An 8,504-nucleotide genomic window follows, 5' to 3' on the forward strand; every position below is an offset into this window, starting at 1 on the left:
GAGTAGTGTGTGTGACCTCCACGGACCTGTATGACCTCCCTACAACACCTGGACATGCTCCTGATGAGACTGAGTAGTGTGTGTGACCTCCACGGACCTGTATGACCTCCCTACAACGCCTGGGCATGCTCCTAATGAGACTGAGTAGTGTGTGTGTGACCTCCACGGACCTGTATGACCTCCCTACAACGCCTGGGCATGCTCCTGATGAGACTGAGTAGTGTGTGTGTGACCTCCACGGGTCTGTATGACCTCCCTACAACACCTGGACATGCTCCTGATGAGACTGAGTAGTGTGTGTGACCTCCACGGACCTGTATGACCTCCCTACAACACCTGGACATGCTCCTGATGAGACTGAGTAGTGTGTGTGACCTCCACGGACCTGTATGACCTCCCTACAACACCTGGACATGCTCCTGATGAGACTGAGTAGTGTGTGTGACCTCCACGGACCTGTATGACCTCCCTACAACACCTGGACATGCTCCTGATGAGACTGAGTAGTGTGTGTGACCTCCACGGACCTGTATGACCTCCCTACAACACCTGGACATGCTCCTGATGAGACTGAGTAGTGTGTGTGGCCTCCACGGACCTGTATGACCTCCCTACAACACCTGGACATGCTCCTGATGAGGCTGAGTAGTGTGTGTGACCTCCACGGACCTGTATGACCTCCCTACAACGCCTGGGCATGCTCCTGATGAGACTGAGTAGTGTGTGTGTGACCTCCACGGGTCTGTATGACCTCCCTACAACACCTGGGCATGCTCCTGATGAGGCTGAGTAGTGTGTGTGGCCTCCACAGGCCTGTATGACCTCCCTGCAACAGCATTTCAACAACACAGTCTGCTACTGCAGACTAATGGAGAACCCTTTGGCTATTTTTAAAAGACAATTAGATGACATCTTGAACCGGGCATTAGCAAATAATGTTATAACACTAAGATTAAGGAAGGACTTATGGTAGATTCTCCCATAACACCCACATTCTACCTTCTGGAGGTTCACAAGAGTGCCTCCAATCCCCCGGGACATCCTATTGTCTGAGGGATTGGGGCCTATGTGAAAACCTAGGCAGATTTGTTGATTATTATCTTCAACAATGTGTGGAGACTCTGCCGTCCTACACAAGAGATTCAGCTGACATCCTCTGTAAGTTAAAATGTCTTGCAGTTGGAGAGGGACATGTATTTGGTGATGTGCGACGTGGAGTCCTTATATACGTCGATTGACCACAGTCAGGGCCTCCGAGCATCTGATTATTTTTTACGTTTTCTGGACTTAGATCCAAGTTTAACATCATACAATATTAAACTATTGGATTTTATTTTACAGCACAATTTTTTTTATTTTTAAGGACCGCCTCTTCCTGCAGCTTCAGGGAACAGCCATGGGGCAGTTTGTGCCCCCTCGTATGCCAACTTGTTCCTGGGGCTGTGGGAGAGGGAGGTGGTCCAGTGCACTGAAGGATACGAGGGGGTCCTGATGTGGTCATGTTATATCGACGACATTTTATTTATTTAGCAGGGCTCCACGTCGCACTTGGATGCTTTTCTGTCCTCTCTGAACTGCAACGAGTGAAACATACGACTGACTACTGTGATCAGTTATGATCATGTTGATTTTTTGGATGTTTCCATTAGATGCAATAATGATGGATTTATTACCACCGATGTCCATAGGAAAGCTGCATCCACCAATGCTCGGCTGCACACCTCTTCCTCACATTATCCAAAGGTTAAACATGCAATAGCAACTGGCCAATTTCTGAGGATGAAAAGAATCTGCTCCAATGATACAATGTTCGAGAGACCGGCATCAGACCTTACCATGAGATTTTTGAATCGGGGATATCACCGGAAAAATATTTCTGCAGGCTATGAGAGGGCTAAAAGAACTTCTAGAGATTCACTGTTGGTAAGTAAGGTGAAGAAGGTGGGTGTATCTCCACCCCACGATTTACGTTTTGTTACAAAATCATAGCATCTGCCAGATCTCGTGATTTTGAGAGATTACAACTTACACTTTAAGGAATTTCATCAGAGTGACCCTTGGGGTTTCAAGGTACGGGGCATCGATAGGGTCCATTTGGGAAGTAGGAGGGGGTGACCTACGCAGTGCTTTGTTGCGGAAGGAAACCCGTTTGATTGTTGAGTTAGACACATCAAGCCCAGCTGGATTAAATGAAGCTGTAAGTTTTAGGTCCTTTTTGTTATTTCTTTTTTGTATTTTCCATCTTGCGCAAATTTTATTGTCTTGCCCCTTGTTTTTGTATTAATTCTTTGTCTTATTGTTGTAGGTTCCCCGGATCTGTGTTCCCTCTATCTGTATTTGGGTCTATCGAATTTGATGTTTGGAGTCGGAGCTTTTAATATGCATTTTTTTTTTGCACTTGCACTTTACATATTTTTATTTAAATCTACACTATGGTACATTGGTATATATACTTTTGTATTAATAATGTATTTTTATTTTGTAATCATTATATATGTATATGTAGCTCCGTTCCATTCAATGTTGTTATTTTTATTTATAATGTCCTTCCCGACGGCCATGTTTTGGTAGTATCTTTGCCTTGTCCTGCGGCCTCTATCTTCTATATTCGACCAGTGCGTTTACGCGTGCGCATTGGCCAGAACTTTATTCAATGATTCTCTGTGGACAGTGACGTCGTTGCGTTACGCGTACTTGATGATGTCACTGCTCATGCATGGTCCGATCCGGAAGTAGGGGGACATGCTAATGATGTTAATGCAGGTAATTACAGGTGTACTGTATTAAATGTTAGTTAATAGGGTATATATAGAGTATTGCGGTGTATTATCTTTTGCCTCCTGATGAAGCCAAGCTAAGGCGAAACGTGCGTCGGGATATTTTGGTTCCCTTGCTGGTGACATTCCGGTGCTGCCCCTTTACATGGTATACTTACACTGCTAACATGTCTATTGGTATGTATTAGGATTAGAGTCATTATACCTATTATTGGATTCCCTATGTACATTTGTATATTCACTAAGGAATTACCTACTGATAACAGGTTTAACACATTATATGTGGTGGCACCTTGTTATATATGGGACTAATCTTGTATACCTTGATTATCCTTTAGGTGTGCATTTGAATAGTGCAGTGCATATACTTACCTCTATTCATAATGAGGATTATACTTTTTTAGACTACATGCCATACATGTTTTAAGGGGTGTCATCTCGGGTTCATCACTAGTGAGAGGGGTACGGTACTGTCCGCCGGCCTTTCATGGGCGGACCCGCCTGTGTTGCCCTCCATTGTGTTATATGTCTTTCTATGTGTTTTATTTTTTTCATTATTCAATAAATATTTTTGATATTTTTATCTAATTTTTTGTGTTCCTCGAATTTTTGTTGTTGTATAATAGTATTGGTTTTTGGGAAACCTATTTATTAGTGATGGTTGTGACCTCCCTACAATGCCTGGGCATGCTCCTAATGAGGTTGTAGATGGCCTCCTGAGGGATCTCCACCCAGACCTGAACTAAAGCATCTGACAACTCCTGGACAGTCTGTGGTCTACTTAAACTACCAGATAACCCCACTACTTCAATACTGTCTAAGATTAGAACTACAGTAGACGTGTTTCTGAACTGTAACATTATAGACTCAAAAACACATGAATTTCTACTCCAAAAACATCCCATTATTCCTGCTTTCTATGTTCTTCCGAAAATTCATAAACGACTCGAAAAACCCCTGGGAGACCCATCGTGGCTTCCACGGACTCGGCTCTGTCACCCCTCACAAATACATTAGAAAACCCCTTTGGTAAAACACACTAAATCTTTTCTATTGGACACGGGGGATTTCCTGAACCACATTAAAATACTACCCAATTTAAGTAAAGACTGTTGGCTTGTTACATTTGACGTTAACAGTTTATATACATCCATAGTACACCAAAAAGGCTTAGAAGCCACTCGGATACTTTTGGAAAATTCAAGGAAGTCCCCCTCTGTCATTGAATTCTGTATAGAATAAACAAATAATATGTCAGCTCACCTTCGTGTCCAGATACTTTGATGTAAAGGAGAATGTACACTGTTCTTGTTAATTTCAGGTGAAACTTTGCATAAAGGCATAAATGGTATGCACGGAGGTTATATGCCTTTCAGCCCAGGGTGATAATATACTTTCTTGAAGTCACCATCCAGCACACATTTTTCAAGTTTAAATAAAACTCAGCCTTTATTTCTCCATTTTAGAGTAGGAAAACATCCATCACAAAGTTTAAAAAGCGCTCAGCATGGCCAGCATAGGAAGGAAAAACGCAGCGTCCGGCTGACGCGTTTCGGAGCCCTTATACTAGCTCCTTACTCATAGCCTAGGCTATGTCCAAACCGAGAAGGGGCCAGATTAACTCCCAATTTCTACAGTTTCAAACGCAAACTAAAGACGCATCTTATTAGACCGGCCGATCACAATGTCTAACGTAAACCCTTCCCCCTCCTCTGTCCCCGCCCCCACATTACCCCACATGATATGATGTCATCTCAGGATAACTTTATAGGTCCAAGCTCCATCCACATGTTACAGGACACGATTGTCGATGGCTCATAAAGTTTTGTTTGTGTAATGACAGTCACCTCTATTACAGAAGTGTCTGACCCCTGTATAAGCAATGCTGCGCCTGCTACCTCCTGTGTCACCCCCTCTACCACATAGATTGTAAGCTCTTGTGAGCAGGGCCCTCAGTCCCATTGTGTGAAATGACGTTCTTTGTTATGTATCTGTCTGTATTTGAACCCTACAAATTGTACAGCGCTGCGGAATATGTTGGCGCTATAGAAATAAAATGTATTATTATTATATATTAAAGTGGCTTTGGTGAGGCGAGATCCTTCACAACAGCGTAATGTAGGGTGATAAACCCCAAATCCTCATAGAAGTATGTTATTATAGGCTTATTTTATATTCCTATGGTATTTAAAAGGCCATTTTAGTTAATCTGGTTGTTCTGGTGTCAATGCCCACCCTTGGTGAGGTCTGAGCATCATTTGAGACTCGTTGGTCTACACTATTAAATGCTGCCCACCCGTTCTAAATACCCCTAACATAAAACTGGTGTCATAAAAAATTTCTGCCATCAAATGGACCATAGTGATTAGTTAGAAAACACTAGCTATCCCTTTTACATCAATGATACTTTTAGAGAGATCTAGGAAATTCAAAAGCTAATAAGAATCCACGAGGACAGACTGCCAAAGTATGAAGCTTAATAGTCTGATTAATGGCTTAACTACTGTACAGGGATTGCACTGGGCCCACAAACTAGGAGGGCCCACAGGTCACCCTCACCATGCGAAGGCTGATTAAACATCTTCGATCTCCTTTCTGATTTCCTTTGACCAGTAGGCAGTGCTCTCTTGTGCACTGGAGCAAAACACATGAAGATTTATGATACACAGCCTTTCACTATCAGAGAGGACAAAACTAATCTTTTACTAGCAAAAGTAGTAGTTGGTCAGCAGTATATAGTCAAGGAGGAGTTTTGTGGAGGAGGCTGTGAAACAAAATGGGGCTCACTTACTGTGTGGGGGGACTGAAAGTCAATGACAATGATGGGAGGTTCATGTGCACAGATAACCCTAGCAGCAGACACACAGCATTAATGCCAGCAATTGTGGACATTACCCCCCCTCCCCCTTACCTAGCACCTTGGTCAAAGCTAACTGAGGTACCATTTTGTCGGGGACTGCCAGCACCCGAAGCAAGATCCAGGGTCAGTGTCCTTTTGGAATGACAGCTTATTGAAGGCTCCCAGGCTTGTCTGCCATTCATTTGTATAGCAGGCTGCTTTATGGAACTTTGGTCAGGGGACAATCGTACACATCAGAGAGAGTGTGTGCCTACATAGGCAGTACGGAGACTTACAAGTCATTCCTGCTCTGCTAGGGATTCTGGGTAAAAAGTATGCAAATCTATTCTCCAGGATGTAATTAGGAGAACAGTGCACTCTGTACGCCGCCCTATAGAGGGCAGCATCCTTAACATCATGAACGACTCAGTTATAAAGTCTTTTTAATCATAGTGTGGATTTAATTGCCAAATCAGTATTTCTGTCCCAAAAGGACCAGATTCCCAGCTATGGACAGCGCTGTTTCGGCCTATTGGCCCAGAATCCCTAGCGGAGCAGGAATGACTTGTAAGTCTCCATACTGCCTATGTAGGCACACACTCTCCCTGATGTGCACGATTATCCCCTGACCCTGGTCTATAGTCTCTCACTCTGCCAAATCAGTATCCCTACGCTATGCTGAGGATGGCCCAATAGGCTGAAACAGCGCTGTCCATAGCTGGGAATCTGTTCCTTTTGGGACAGAAATACTGATTTGGCAATTAAATCCACATTATGATTAAAAAGACTTTATAACTGAGTCATTCATGATGTTAAGGATGCTGCCCTCTATAGGGTGGTGTACAGACTGCACTGTTCTCCTAATGACATCCTGGAGAATAGATTTGCATATTTTTTTTACCCATTTATGGAACTTTGTCATACAATTGTCTTACAAATGCCGACATTTTACAATGCATTAGCATTTTAATTGCATTAGTGATCAGATCACCTGGAGGTCAAGACCCCTAAGAGGGTCTAATACATGCAAAAAAAAAAAAAAAAGTAAAAAATAAATAATAATAAAAAAAATTAGATATTCAAATCATCCCCACTTTCCCTAGAACACATATAAAAGTACTTATATACTGTGAAACACCTACACATTAGATATCTGTGAAAGCGTCTGGTCTACAAATCAAAATATTTTTTACTGTACAGTGAACGTCGTAGCGGGGAATCAAAACTGATGAGCCAACATTTTTTTGCTGTTTTGCCTCTGATAAAAATTTGAATAAAAAGCGATCAAAGCAATAGACGTTCCTCAAAATGGCATTTTGGCGTTCTATAAAGGTTTCCATCTTGTCCTCCATTTCTCTTCTTCTCTCATGTAACATATATAAAGGTTTCCATTGTGTCCTCCCTTTCTCTTCTTCTTCTCTCATGTAACACATATAAAGGTTTCCATCTTGTCCTCCATTTCTCTTCTTCTCTCATGTAACATATATAAAGGTTTCCATCTTGTTCTCCCTTTTCCTTCTTCTCTCATGTAACATATATAAAGGTTTCCATCTTGTTCTCCCTTTCCCTTCTTCTCTCATGTAACATATATAAAGGTTTCCATTGTGTCCTCCCTTTCTCTTCTTCTTCTCTCATGTAACATATATAAAGGTTTCCATCTTGTCCTCCATTTCTCTTCTTCTCTCATGTAACATATATAAAGGTTTCCATTGTGTCCTCCCTTTCTCTTCTTCTTCTCTCATGTAACACATATAAAGGTTTCCATCTTGTCCTCCATTTCTCTTCTTCTCTCATGTAACATATATAAAGGTTTCCATCTTGTTCTCCCTTTTCCTTCTTCTCTCATGTAACATATATAAAGGTTTCCATTGTGTCCTCCCTTTCTCTTCTTCTCTCATGTAACACATATAAAGGTTTCCATCGTGTCCTCCCTTTCTCTTCTTCTTCTCTCATGTAACATATATAAAGGTTTCCATTGTGTCCTCCCTTTCTCTTCTTCGTCTCTCATGTAACATATATAAAGGTTTCCATCTTGTCCTCCCTTTCTCTTCTTCTCTCATGTAACATATATAAAGGTTTCCATCGTGTCCTCCCTTTCTCTTCTTCTTCTTCTCTCATGTAACATATATAAAGGTTTCCATCGTGTCCTCCCTTTCTCTTCTTCTTCTCTCATGTAACATATATAAAGGTTTCCATGTTGTCCTCCCTTTCTCTTCTTCTTCTCTCATGTAACATATATAAAGGTTTCCATTGTGTCCTCCCTTTCTCTTCTTCGTCTCTCATGTAACATATATAAAGGTTTCCATGTTGTCATCCCTTTCTCTTCTTCTCTCATGTAACATATATAAAGGTTTCCATCGTGTCCTCCCTTTCTCTTCTTCTTCTCTCATGTAACATATATAAAGGTTTCCATCGTGTCCTCCCTTTCTCTTCTTCTTCTCTCATGTAACATATATAAAGGTTTCCATCGTGTCCTCCCTTTCTCTTCTTCTTCTCTCATGTAACATATATAAAGGTTTCCATTGTGTCCTCCCTTTCTCTTCTTCGTCTCTCATGTAACATATATAAAGGTTCCCATCGTGTCCTCCCTTTCTCTTCTTCTTCTTCTCTCCTGTAACATATATAAAGGTTTCCATCGTGTCCTCCCTTTCTCTTCTTCTCTCATGTAACATATATAAAGGTTTCCATTGTGTCCTCCCTTTCTCTTCTTCGTCTCTCATGTAACATATATAAAGGTTTCCATGTTGTCCTCCCTTTCTCTTCTTCTCTCATGTAACATATATAAAGGTTTCCATCGTGTCCTCCCTTTCTCTTCTTCTTCTCTCATGTAACATATATAAAGGTTTCCATCGTGTCCTCCCTTTCTCTTCTTCTTCTCTCATGTAACA

At 41.7% G+C, this 8,504-nt stretch overlaps 1 long non-coding RNA gene across 1 annotated transcript; it reads left to right on the top strand.

Moving 5' to 3' along the window:
- The first annotated feature begins 7,603 nt into the window (after positions 1–7,603).
- Positions 7,604–8,275, top strand: LOC142188741 (uncharacterized). Its single transcript, XR_012713075.1, has 3 exons — positions 7,604–7,804; positions 7,967–8,131; positions 8,245–8,275. It is a non-coding gene; the product is annotated as an uncharacterized LOC142188741 (long non-coding RNA).
- Positions 8,276–8,504: the final 229 nt, after the last annotated feature.

This window comes from Leptodactylus fuscus, unplaced genomic scaffold (assembly GCF_031893055.1).
Source record: "Leptodactylus fuscus isolate aLepFus1 unplaced genomic scaffold, aLepFus1.hap2 HAP2_SCAFFOLD_72, whole genome shotgun sequence".
Taxonomy (NCBI): Eukaryota; Metazoa; Chordata; class Amphibia; order Anura; family Leptodactylidae; genus Leptodactylus; species Leptodactylus fuscus.